The following is a 12,791-nucleotide window of genomic DNA, read 5'->3' on the forward strand; positions in this document are numbered from 1 at the left end:
CTCCTTCATGCCCAAGGTACCGTCGGACTTCCATCTCAACGAACCCTTGGTGTTGCCTGTGTTCTTCCCGTCGCCTTCGTCGCCGGCTGAGAGGACTTTGCACTCGCTGGATGTGGCTAGAGCGCTGAAGTTCTACGTGGACCGCACGAAGTGTTTTCGGAAGAGGTCACAACTCTTTGTGAACTTTGGACCTGTCAATCAGGGGAAGGCTCTCTCGAAGGCTTCCATTTCCAGATGGCTCTCCGGCTGTATCATGTACTGTTATCGGTTGGCAAACCGACCGCTGCCTGGCCGTCCGAGAGCCCATTCCACCAGAGCGATCGCAGCTACCACGGCGTTCCTTTCTGGTGTGCCCCTGCTGGACATATGCAGGGCTGCTACGTGGAGGTCGACGCACACCTTCACGAAATTCTACTGCGTCGATCGGGATTCCAGGGAGGAGTCCAGGGTCGGCCAAGCAGTGCTGCGCAACCTGTTCGCCTGAGGTGAGCCTGGTGAGGAGGTAAGATGCTTAATGTTGAGTTGGATGTACTGCTTAATGTTGAGCCTTTGCCACCTCCCGTGGTTGTGCATGTGTGTACTGCTATGTATTCTTTATTCATGAGCATGTGAATCCATGCCAGACCCCATGCTGGAGAAGGAACAAGTTACTTACCTGTAACTGTTGTTCTCCAGCATGGGTCTGGCATGGATTCACATGCGAACCCTCCCGCCTACCCCTCTGCGGCTCTTCACTTGGTCATACTGCCACTTCACGTGCTTCCAAATCTGAAGATGGCTGCCAGAGGCGGTGCTTAGGTAGAGGGCAGTCATTGGCTGTGGTCAGTATGACGCAGAGACCAGTGATTGGATATTACTACGAAAGACAGATCAGAAACGAAACTGATACTGGTTTTTTCTTTACCGAGGATTCCCAGCCTGACGACGGGGAATATTCATGAGCATGTGAATCCATGCCAGACCCATGCTGGAGAACAACAGTTACAGGTAAGTAACTTGTTCCTTCTAAAAATCTTCAGAGACCCTGTGATTAAGTAGATAAGCAATGACCATGATGTATTTTAAATGTACAGTTTGTTTGAATTGTTTTTAACTGGTGGTGGTTTCTAATGCACTTTGTTCAATGATTCAATTGAACACATTTTTAATGAAGAGAATAGTCGGGTTTAAGGTGGAAAGTGGGCATTTCAAAAGCATTCTTGAGGTGTTACAGTGAAAGACTAATACGAATAACAAAATCGTAGAAAAATGACTATGATGGCCACCAGAAAGTCAAAATAATGACTAAGACATTCATTGATTGTGGAGAAATTGAAAAGATTGTCGATCAATAGAAAAAGTCATGACCACACTATCTACCTCCATATGACCACCCAAGATGATCACTACATAGTGAATCCTAAAGTTAATTAGTTTGTACATTGAGAATGACATGCAAATTAGTGGCTTGAATGCCTATTGTAGATACGACTGGCCAGTATATGATGTATTTTACAACTATTTGTTATGTTGTATGACATTATGTAGTTAAAGGTAACCACATACATTTCTATTGCACTATGCATTTCAGAGATAGCAAGGGAACCTATTGAGCATGACATATCGATGTGACTATGTCTTGTTGCCAACGTGGATATTCTTTGTGAAAAAAGTATGTACTTCATTTCACTGCGATATTGCACTAAGCATTTTTGCACATTCCCATATGTTGCTTGCTGCTAATTTGAATACATTCCATGAGTCAATCATGCACCTTATTGAAATGTGGTATTGCACTATGTACTTTAGTATACTTCGACATGCTGCTATCGCACCATGCACTTTCCGCTCATTAGAAGAACATATTTGACATTGGGGCTTGATCACATCTAAGGCATTACCCATGAGAAAAATATGCACTATGCACCTGTTGGTTAGTTGAAAAAATAGGGAGGTAATCATCATCAGCCCATTGTAACATCCTGTTGAAGGGCCCTGTTGAAGGGCGAGTCGCCACGTTGTCTGCATTTTTGGGTTCATTTGACCATGGGTAACAGCAATTAAATTGCAAAGACCATACTTATTGTGCCTAATCAGGAGTAAAGTAGAAGGAATTAGCACAAGATATTTAGGCACTATTAAAGGTAGTGATGTGTACAATGTGGATTGTTTGGGAACCCAAGGAGTGCAGACAGGGCGAATATGCAGCAGATTTAACTACTTCATTAGGACTAATATGGATATTACGGGTGCCCCAGTGGAATGCAGATTGATTATCACAATGCATTCTTAAACCAATCCCATTACTCACTATGTATATAGGAAAGTAGGCAAAGATGGCTGAGATGTGGAGTATGTCTTTTGCAAAACAAAGTAACCTAGTCCTCTTTCCACCCCTAACCTTTTTAATGAATTTCTGAGAGGTGGCACTCTGTTGTGAACAAGCGGCAAGCCAGCCGCGAAACGCGTTAACGCCTCAGCAAAACTAATTGCTACATCTTGGGAGGGCCACACTTTGATGGTTTTATTTTAATTTTGTGTGCCATGATTTTCCCTGATTTTTACTCAATAAAGGAGGAAATGTTCGTATGAAGTATTGCGGATCCAGATTACTTATTTTTTTGATCGCTGTGGAGAGTGCAGCTCACTGTTTTTTTGAATGAAGAAATCAGCTAATTCTAAACATATATTAAAATATATATGTACAGTTTTGTTTTTTGTTTCTATAATGGACTTTTCATCAGAGTCTGCAGCTTTCTTTAGGAACCTACACAAAGACCACCTTCTAATGGATTGTGTCTTCCCATCAATTCCTCATCTTAGATATATTCATAGCCTGCTTTGTGGTCTCTGCAAAAAAAGTTCAACAGCATCGAGTGCTGTGCAGCAACAGCATCGATGTCCTTCGACGGTTACCATTCCTACATCCAGACAGGACATCGATAATAATATACATATAGCATGCTCCAGGCCCCGTTACCATCTGTTTTTCCGTATGCATCGCACGCTCTCGGAATGGTTCAAATCACCTAAGCGAAAAAATGTCTTTGCCGAATGTCATACTATTAGATTTTTTGTTAACTCCCTCAAAATGTCTGCACTGAAAACAAGCATCATGAGATGTGCGGTCTGTGATTTGAAAATGTCAATCACTGATCCACACAGAATTCGTCACTGGTACCTCAGCGAAACTCACTAGGTCATTGAGTGTGGCTCCTGCCAGTTGATGACCAGTAAGGCCTTGAAGGAGAGGAGATAGAAGCTTGTCCTAGGTCGGTATCTAAATATCCATCCTCCACCCCTTCAAAATGAAAATCCTGCAAAGAACACATCTCCTGAGAAGCCCAGAAACGCTCCTAGCACTCTAAGAGATCCAGATCAGGAGGGATTTGCTTCCATCTTTCTCTTTGTCATCAAAAAAGAAGAGTAAAAATCGACGCAATCCTTCGTCGTCTTCTGATTCCTTGGCCGACAGGCGTGAGGTACTTTTTCTAAAGACCACCTCTGCAGCTAAATGGGAACATTTTAGAGAGAACATGTTGGAGCTGTTCTCAAAAGTGGCTCCTTCTCCAGCATGGGGTCTGGCATGGATTCACATGCTCATGAATATTCCCCGCCGTCAGGCCGGGAATCCTCGGTAAAGAAAAAATCGGTACCAGTTTCGTTTCTGATCTGTCTTTCTCAGTAGTAACCAATGACGGGTCTCTGGGTCATACTGCCCTCTCCCTAAGCCCCGCCTCCGGCAGCCATCTTCAGATTTTTACTGCACGCTCAAGTGTTGGGAGTCCTCGTGTTTAGCTCTCGAGCTTTTGCTGCGTTTTCACGCTTTTTCAAAGAGAATTTCTCATTTTCCGGTCAAATAGAGCCTCAAGCTCCACCGTCTCTACATCCGATTAACGGGCATCCGTGTCGGATTTTTTTCTACGCCCCTCAAGGGTGAATATTTCGTCGAGTTAAGCTTCTTGGAGGATTCCAGAAGTTTCTGTGGCCTACCCGAACATGGCCCAGGAGAAAGGAAGCTCGACGCCCAGAAAGCTGTTCACGGTCTTCCCTGGATGCCAGCTACAGAATGTGTTCAAGGAGGACGAGCATTCGAAATGTCTCTAATGACTTTATGAGGAAAAAACGCACGTGGAGAAGGACTGTGCGTTTTGCAGGAACATGTCGGAGCGGACCATCAGGGACCGACACCTTCGTCTCTCCAACTGGCTGGAAGGAAGGAGTCCGTCAGGTGAGAAGAAGAAGAAGAAGTCCGAGCGGTCTTCTAAGTCCTGTGAGGACGCCCCGGTGACGGGGGCCCAACAGAAGGCAAAGCACCGCGAGTCCGCGGGCACCGGGAGCGCTGAACGGTCAGGCTCTTCGGCTGCCAGGCAGGGTGCGCCTTCCCCGGCACCATCAACCACGAGCCAACGCTCTGGTTCGGGGAAGAGGAAATCCGAGAACCCGGGTAAGCTTCTGGAGAGGCCCCGGTCGATCTCGAAGGATTCGGCCGAGGGGGAGCGAGGCGGTGACCCTCCCCCCAAGGTGAAGGCCTCAAGCAAGCCTTAAGGCGGTGAAGGCCTTGATTCACCCGGCCAAGGCCTCTATCGAGGGAGTCGTGGCGGCCCTGGCGCAGCCTGTGGAGGCTACACTAGTGGACGTGACCTCGGGGCCAAGAGTCTCCCTGCCTCCGCGGAGGGAAGCCTCTTTCAGACCTATCGAAAAGACCCCCATGAAGACCCCGGCAGAAAAAGCGGGGGGGAGCCGGTGGCCATTGTGGACACGGACACAGCATCCGAGGAGGAGCTGGTAGAAGGCTTAGAGCTCCTCGATGAGGGCGTCGAAGAGGCCTGTCCCCACGGGAGGGATCCCGACGAGGGTGACGACGAGAGTGACGGCGGCACCGGCGAGGGTCCTAGTCACCCGTCGCGCCCGTCGCTTCCGGAGCTGCGGGATAACTCGGCGGCCATTTTGTTGGCAATACAATCCTTATGTTCGGAGATAAGGACGAGATTGCCCTTACCACCGACGGAGGATCCGGAACCAGGCTCGACGGAGGAACCAGAGCCGGGCCCGGCGGGAAGCCCCACGAACAAGAGAAGACGGATCCATCCAGCCCCACCTTCTCAGCCCTCGCGGCCTGCTCAGCCTTTACCCATGTCCCCCATCCCTGGGGATGACACGGGAACGGACATGGCCACGACAGGTACTGATGGCGGTGACGGGACGGAGCTCCCATCGCCAGCCCGGGCCTCCCCGTCCGACGAGATCGGATCTTTCCATGCAATGATCACCAGGGAATCCAAGCTTTTTCAGCTCTGCCCCCAAGAGAAGAAGAAGGAAGGTTTCCTTTACCAACAGCGCAAGGCCAAGAGGAAGGCAGTCCTCGCCATGCCTCTGCCCGGGGACAACTGGGACGAGGGTCTCACCCTTCTCAAGAACCTGTCTACGACGCCTGCCAAGAGGGATCGGTACGAGAAGAAGTACTGGGTCCCCGACGCTGCCCCTTTGTGCCTTAGGGCACAACCGACCCCTGACTCGGTTGTCTCAGCGGCAGCCAAGAAGAAAGCGGGCGAGGGGGCATTGGCCTCAATGTCAACTTCGCCGCCTGACGGCGAAGGGAAGAAGCTGGACGCAATGCGACGACGAGTTGTCTCATCGGCGCAACAACGATTAAGGCGGCCAACACCCTCGCGATCGTGGCCCGCTACGACAGGGAGTTATGGTACAAGATCGCCCCCCTGTTGGACTTCCTACCGGATGACAAGAGGGCTGAGGCCCTGGAGATCTTGTAAGAAGATCACGCCATTATGGTGGCAACGGACATTGCCGACACTGGTTTCCGCCAGCTAGGCAACAGCGTCTGCCTTAGACGACGAGGTTGGCTCAAGGCGACGGATTTCCGCCAGGATATACAAGCCAAGGTGTTGGACATGCCGTTCGACGGGAACAACCTGTTTGGGAAAACAGTGGATGAGTCCCTCCAAGCCATCAAAGCGGACACGGAGACAGCTAGGGCCCTAGGTGTTCTCCGGCAACGAAGGCTGTCCTTTCGGAGCACCGGAGGCAAGCAGTGTGCCTCCAAGGGATTCGGCGGTGGCTCCTCTACGTACCGCCAAGCGGCCCGCTCCTCGTCACAGGAAGCCTATAGAGGACGAGGCAAGTCGGGTGGGCCCCGTCGTTGTCGCCAGGGAGGCCAAGGCGGCAAGGCGTCCTCCAAGCAAGATTGAACCGACAGCGGTGTCGGGTCCCCACCAAAGCACCCTGGTGGGAGGCCGGCTGGCGAAGTTCGTCAGCGTGTGGGAGTCCATCTCCACTGACCGTTGGGTGCTGGATGCCCTGGCCCAGGGGTACGCCCTCGAATTTCTAAGAAAGTGCCCACGCATTCCACCCGTGGTCAGGAAGGAAACTCACGTCCTTCAACTGCTATTGGAGGTAAGGGCGTTGCTCAAAAAAGGTGCCATTGAGCTCGTCCCAAAGAGGCTCCGGGGCTCCGGAGTATACTCAAGGTACTTCCTAGTGAAAAAGAAGACAGGAGGATGGCGCCCCATCCTGGACCTGCGACGACTGAACAAGTACATCAAGGCACAGAAGTTCCTGATGGTCACCCTCCAGCACGTGCTGGGACAGCTTGAGGAGGGCGATTTCCTGTCGTCGTTGGATTTGGAGGATGCGTACTTCCACATCCCCATTCTGAAAGGACACCGAAAGTTCCTCAGGTTCGTAGTTCAAGGATGGCACTACCAGTTCAAGGCCCTCCCGTTCGGATTCAAGTCGGCACCCAGGGTGTTCACCAAGTGCCTCGCACCGGTGGCGGTGCGGCTGCGCCTGCAGGGGATCCACGTCTACCCCTACCTGGACGACTGGCTCATCCGAGCAAGGACAAGGGAGCTCGCCATGGATCAAACAGCAAAGACCGTCCAGCTGCTCACGGACCTTGGATTCTCCATCAACTTTCCCAAATCCCACCTGGTCCCGTCGCAAGTCGCACTGTTTCTGGGAGCCAAGCTCGACACAGTGGCGCGTCTGGCCTCGCCATCGGAGGAAAGGACGAAGGCCATCCTGGGCAAGGTGCAGCGCCTGCTGGCCACGGACGTGGCCAGAGTGAGGCCCATCAAGTCCCTCCTCGGGATGATGTCCTCCTGCATATATCTTGTGCGCTTCGGATGCGCCCTCTGCAAGAGTTCCTCGACTCCCGCTGGATCCAAGCGACAGGCAGCTTCGAAGACAGGATCCCGCTCGACCAGACCTTCCTGCGAGCGATCCGGTGGTGGGCCACCTGCGCTCATCCGACGGCAGGCACAGACTTTCAGACCCCTTCGCACCAGATGACGGATGCCTCCCTGGAAGGGTGGGGAGCGCACACCGGAGAACTTCACGCGAGAGGCCTTTGGCTCCCGGAGGAGAAGACACTCCACATCAACATCCTGGAGCTCCGTGCAGTGTTCTGGGCCCTCAGGTCCTTTCTCCCGTCCCTCCAGGGCAAGGTGATGAGAATCTTCACGGACAACACCACCACAATGTTCTACATCCGGAAGCAGGGAGGAACCAGACCCCCAGCCCTCTCCAAGGAAGCCCAGGATCTGTGGCATTGCGCCGTCGCCCAAGGGATGCTTCTGGTGCCTTTTCATCTGGCAGGGATAAAGAACACCATCGTTGACTCACTCAGCAGGGAGCTGCGCTCGTGCCACGAGTAGGAACTACGTCAGGATCAAGTGGATCAACTCTTCCGACGATGGGGAAAACCACAGATCGACCTGTTCGCGACGGCGACGAACTCCAAGTGCCAGAGGTTCGCCAGCAGGTTTCCCCAGCCGAGGAGCATGGGCGATGCTTTCTCGTTCCCCTGGGACGGCCTGTTCCTATATGCGTTCCCTCCGCTGCCGTTGATGCTCCGACTCTATATCCAGCTCAAGAGGTCCCGGTGCAGGATGATCCTAGTTGCACCGGCGTGGCCGAGGCACATCTGGTTCCCGGACCTTCTGGACTTGTCAGCGTCCCCACCAGTCAAGCTGCCGATGGACGCGGATCTTCTCTCCAGAGAAGGAGGCGCCATACTTCATCACGACCCGGAGTCGCTGAACTTGCAGGCCTGGCTCCTGCAGCACTAGAGTTTGGAGGGTACGACATCCCGGCTGACTGCAGAGAGGTCCTTGCAAAAGCCAGGGCGTCCTCAACTCTCAAGTGCTATGGACATAAGTGGAAGAGGTTCTCTGCCTGGTGCCGTGCACGGACCGGGATTCCAGGGAGGAGTCCAGGGTCGGCCAAGCAGTGCTGCGCAACTTGTTCGCCTAAGGTGAGCCTGGTGAGGAGGTAAGAACTGCTTAATGTTGCGTTTTGATGTAATGCTTAATGTTGAGCCTTTTTTCCACCTCCAGTTGGTTGTGCATGTGTGTGCTGCTATGTATTCTTATATTCATGAGCATGTGAATCCATGCTAGACCCCATGCTGGAGAAGGAACCAGTTACTTACCTGTAACTGTTGTTCTCCAGCATGGGTCTGGCAGGGATTCACATGCGAACCCTCCCTCCTGCCCCTCTACTGCTCTTCACTTGGTCATACTGCCACTTTCCGTGCTACCAAATCTGAAGATGGCTGCCGGAGGCGGGGCTTAGGGAGAGGGCAGTCATTGGCTGGGGGCAGTATGACCCAGAGACCAGTGATTGGTTACTACTGAGAAAGACAGATCAGAAACGAAACTGATACTGATTTTGTCTTTACCGAGGATTCCCGGCCTGACGGCGGGGAAGATTCATGAGCATGTGAATCCATGCCAGACCCATGCTGGAGAACAACAGTTACAGGTAAGTAACTTGTTCCTTCTGGCCTCTCGAAAGAGCCGAAGAAGGCTGTAGGTCCCAGCACATCCTTCAAGACCGGCAGGGAATTGGTGAAGGCTTTGATCCCCATGCCTAAAAGGCAGAGCCGAAAGTTCTGAGATGACTACTTGAGTGGCATTGACCTCTGTGTCAGCATCGAAGCAAAAGACTGCTATGGTATCCACTTCGAAGAATTTGGTAAAGTCGAAGGGACCTTCGACGTCGACCTCTGTGTCGACGTTGAGATGTATACCGCAATCCAAGGTGGATTGCTTTAAATACTATGGTTCAATTTTCGAAGTGGAAGAAGAAGAGAATGATACCATTCCCTTTGGGTATGAATGTTTTGGTGCTCTGAATGTTCTAGATAAATACATTTTGGAAGGCTCAAGGCTGGAAGACCTAGTCTCATGCCTAAAAGACACCAGTGGTCTAGATACTTCCCCTGAGATTGAGTTTGACACTCCAGATGTGCATTATCATCCAAATGCAGCCTATAGAACTGTAATGAACAGGGTCATAGACTATTTGGGATGGGGCCGCCCTGCAAAGGGCATTACCTAATGGACATCCTAGATAAGGGCCCTCCTAAGGGGCCTGTGCTGCCCTTGCATACAGCACTAAAGAATCCGCTTTTGTAATCTAGAAAAAAACAGATACCACTCTGGCTGTAAATAAGGAGTTGGTAAAAGACAATTAAAATCCCTCTTCAGTTGACCCCGATTTCTTATCTGAGCACTCTACATCAGAAAGCTTGGTGGAACAGGCTGCTACTTCAACATCCAAAGCTGCAGCTTATTCCATCATCCCTCCAGGTAGGGGCCATAAGCGTTATGACGCCCTTGCAAAAATGGTTGTTTCAGCAGGAAGCATGGCATTAAAAGCCATCAACACATCATGTGTACTTGCAAATTACAGCTACACATTATGGAATTATGGAATGTGATTGCACAAGCGGCTGAAAACATTCCAGAAGCAGAAATGAGGGAAGGACTCACTAACCTTATTAATGTTGGAAAGGAGGCCTCATGTCAATTCCTACCATTCGGGTTGGATGCATCAGACGGTGTTGACAGATGGATGGGATCTAGCGCTGTTATTAGGCACTTTGCATGTTTACGCGAATCCGTTTTCGACCCAGATGTTCAGTCAATGCTCCTGGATATGCCCTTGGATGAGTCCAATTTATTTGGCCCCAAGGCGGAAGTCATCCTGGAAAAACTGCAGGCTTCTAAGCAGCCATCCATCAACCACAACAGCATCCACCTTCACAGTACTGGATAGAACAGTCTTTTAGATACTACTCTTCCTTCAATCAAAGAGGAAGAGGTCAGTCAGTACAAAGACACAGGAAAAGATTTGCACGTGCCCTAAGAGGTTGTGGAGGAGAGACTGTCCAGGCAGCCAGCCCCTCCTTGCACACAGCCACATCCCTAAAATCTCTATGAGAACTTTGCTTCAGTGGGAGCAGATTCACCCAGTATCTGCAAGAATGGCACACCATTAATTCAGATGCATGTAATAATAACGGTGGCCCAAGGGTACTGTCTCCTATTTCTGAAGAGACCTCAAGACTATCCCCCGAGTGAACACTCTCTTCAGGATCCAGGTCCGCTCCTTTTACATGAGATTCATTCCCTGTTGGAGAAAAGTGCAGTGAAAAAAATACCTGTAGTAGAACCCAAGAAAGACAGAGGACTGCGACTCATCTTGAACCTGAGGTGCTTGAACAAATTACAAAGGAACAATATATTCAATATGGTCACTCTTTTGCAGATCCTCCATGCCATTCAGCTCCAGGACTGGATGATGTCACTCGATCTTCAGGATGCTTACATTCATGTGCCTATACATCCCAGACACAGAAAGTACCTACGGTTCGCCATGGGCAGTTCTCAATATCAATTTTGAGTACTGCCTTTCGGGCTCACCTCTGTCCTATGGTCTTCGCCAAGTTGATGTTGGTGGTGGCAGCGAATCTAAGGAGGGGAGGGGTTCACATCTTTCCCTACCTAGAAGACTGGCTGATCAGAGCCCGCTCTCCCAGACATGCTCCAGAGCTTCTCAAAGCACCTGCCACACAAACTGTGCTTCTCCCTGAATTTCAAAAAGTCCCAGTTGACACTTTCTCAAAAGCTTCAATTTATTGGCGCGCTCTTGGACTCTTCCTTGTGTAAGACTTCCCCTCCCGAGTTGAGGGCTCATCGTATCTTGCAGATGGTAAGGAGATTTCGAAACGTCCAATATCTACCAGCATTCGACTGTCTGAGGTTGCTGGCCACATGACATCCTGCAGCTTCCTGGTGCCAGAGTCCCATCTGAGGATGATATCCCTCCAATGCACCCTCAGATACAATGGTCACAGTTCTCAGGCAGGATGACAGACAGACCTTCTTCTGGTTCTGAGCAAGGTAGCACAGGACCTCCTGTGGTGAGCCTGCAAGGAGAACATGATGATAGGGGAACCAATTTGGCAACCGTGGCAGGAGATTACTGTAGTCCGGAATGCCTCCCGCATGGGATGGGGAACACACATGAGCAATATGACAAGGAGCAGACTTTAGAGCTGAGGTCAATCAGACGGGCACTGATGGCCTTTTTTGCCTTCCATCCAGGGAAACAACATCCTGATTGTGAGGACTTGTCATAAGGCAAGTGTGCAAAGCCCTGGCTTTTTTAACTTTTATTAGCAAATAGAATAATGAGGGTAAATCTGTCTCCAGTCTGCCAACCAGATATCCCTTTTCCGTCGACTGCAGGCCAAAAGCATAATGCACTTGTGCCCTACTCCATTGGAAGCCTGATCTGTGGCACCCGCACACAGGACTTGACACATGTACAAATCAATTAGAATGTGGTGATTGGGATCATAAGTAGCACCTTGCACTATGCCTAAACGTAGGCATAGCTTTCATTTAGAGTTTACCCTGCCGCCAGCATGGGTGACTCACGATCAGAACCGCCATATTCCTATTGATATTACATATGTCAGTCGGGTGTAGCCCCCCCAAAATGGCAGGATGAGAACCTGAAAAGTCTGGGCCTCCTCTTTGATCTGTTTGTGAGGGCTGGTAACACCCTCCCCCCGAGACAGCCGCACAGCAGGCAGCTTTCCTGGGCATCAAGGGAGCACACCCATTCAAAGGGCGTAGCCTCACACCAGGATGCTACATATCTACAGGACTTTGCTCTCAGTATGAGGGGAAGGGTACATGATTATGATAGGCAGGAGGGCTCTCGTCAATGGGAGGCGGTTTCCACCATTTTCATTCTCACTCTCCCTCTCTTTCCTGTCCCCTCCACTTCCTTTGGAGCAAAGCACTGTGGGTGTGACATCAACGGGGAAAAGGGCACTGCACCCCGGAGCAGGGATTGGGCCACTAAGGCAGGCTAGCTTTAGTCCAATCACCAGAGGTATCTTGCCCATAAAAGAAGGGGTTGTCCACTTCTTCAGCCGATTCACTCAGTTCCTCTGACATCCTTTAAGGCTGCAGATTTTTTTTAAAGATCTCATTGGACTTCCTTTGGGAGAGTTGTACTCTCCAAAGCTTTCAGCCTGGGGTGAAGAGGGAATCATCCAAGACAGGAGGAAGATCTGTCCACTACCACTCCCACAGCACATCAGGAGTAACCACTGATGTGGGTCAGAACCCACCACTCTGCCCCAGAATCTTCTGAACTGGGAGAGCAGACACTGAACAGGAATCAACCTATCTTTGAGTCCCCCTAAATGGGGGTTACAGGAATTGTAAGGCCAGACCAGCCAAAGCTCCCTGTTTAGCGCACCTGTAACAAGAGGGAAGGTGCTCGTTGCAGTACTCCCCCACCAATCGAACGTTTGCTTGCACCTTCGACCAGCTTGACACAGCATTGAGTCCCAGCCAAAGCTAGCCACCTGATAGGCCCAAAGCAGCTGCTCAACGCTGAGACCTGAACCAAATCACTGGAGTCACTCGCTGACTCTAACCTGGGGTTACAACCACGGCTTGCCCCAGCTAGCCCATGAATTGCAG

Source organism: Ambystoma mexicanum, chromosome 4q (assembly GCF_040938575.1).
Source record: "Ambystoma mexicanum isolate Mex_15411 chromosome 4q, UKY_AmexF1_1, whole genome shotgun sequence".
NCBI classification, from domain to species: domain Eukaryota; kingdom Metazoa; phylum Chordata; class Amphibia; order Caudata; family Ambystomatidae; genus Ambystoma; species Ambystoma mexicanum.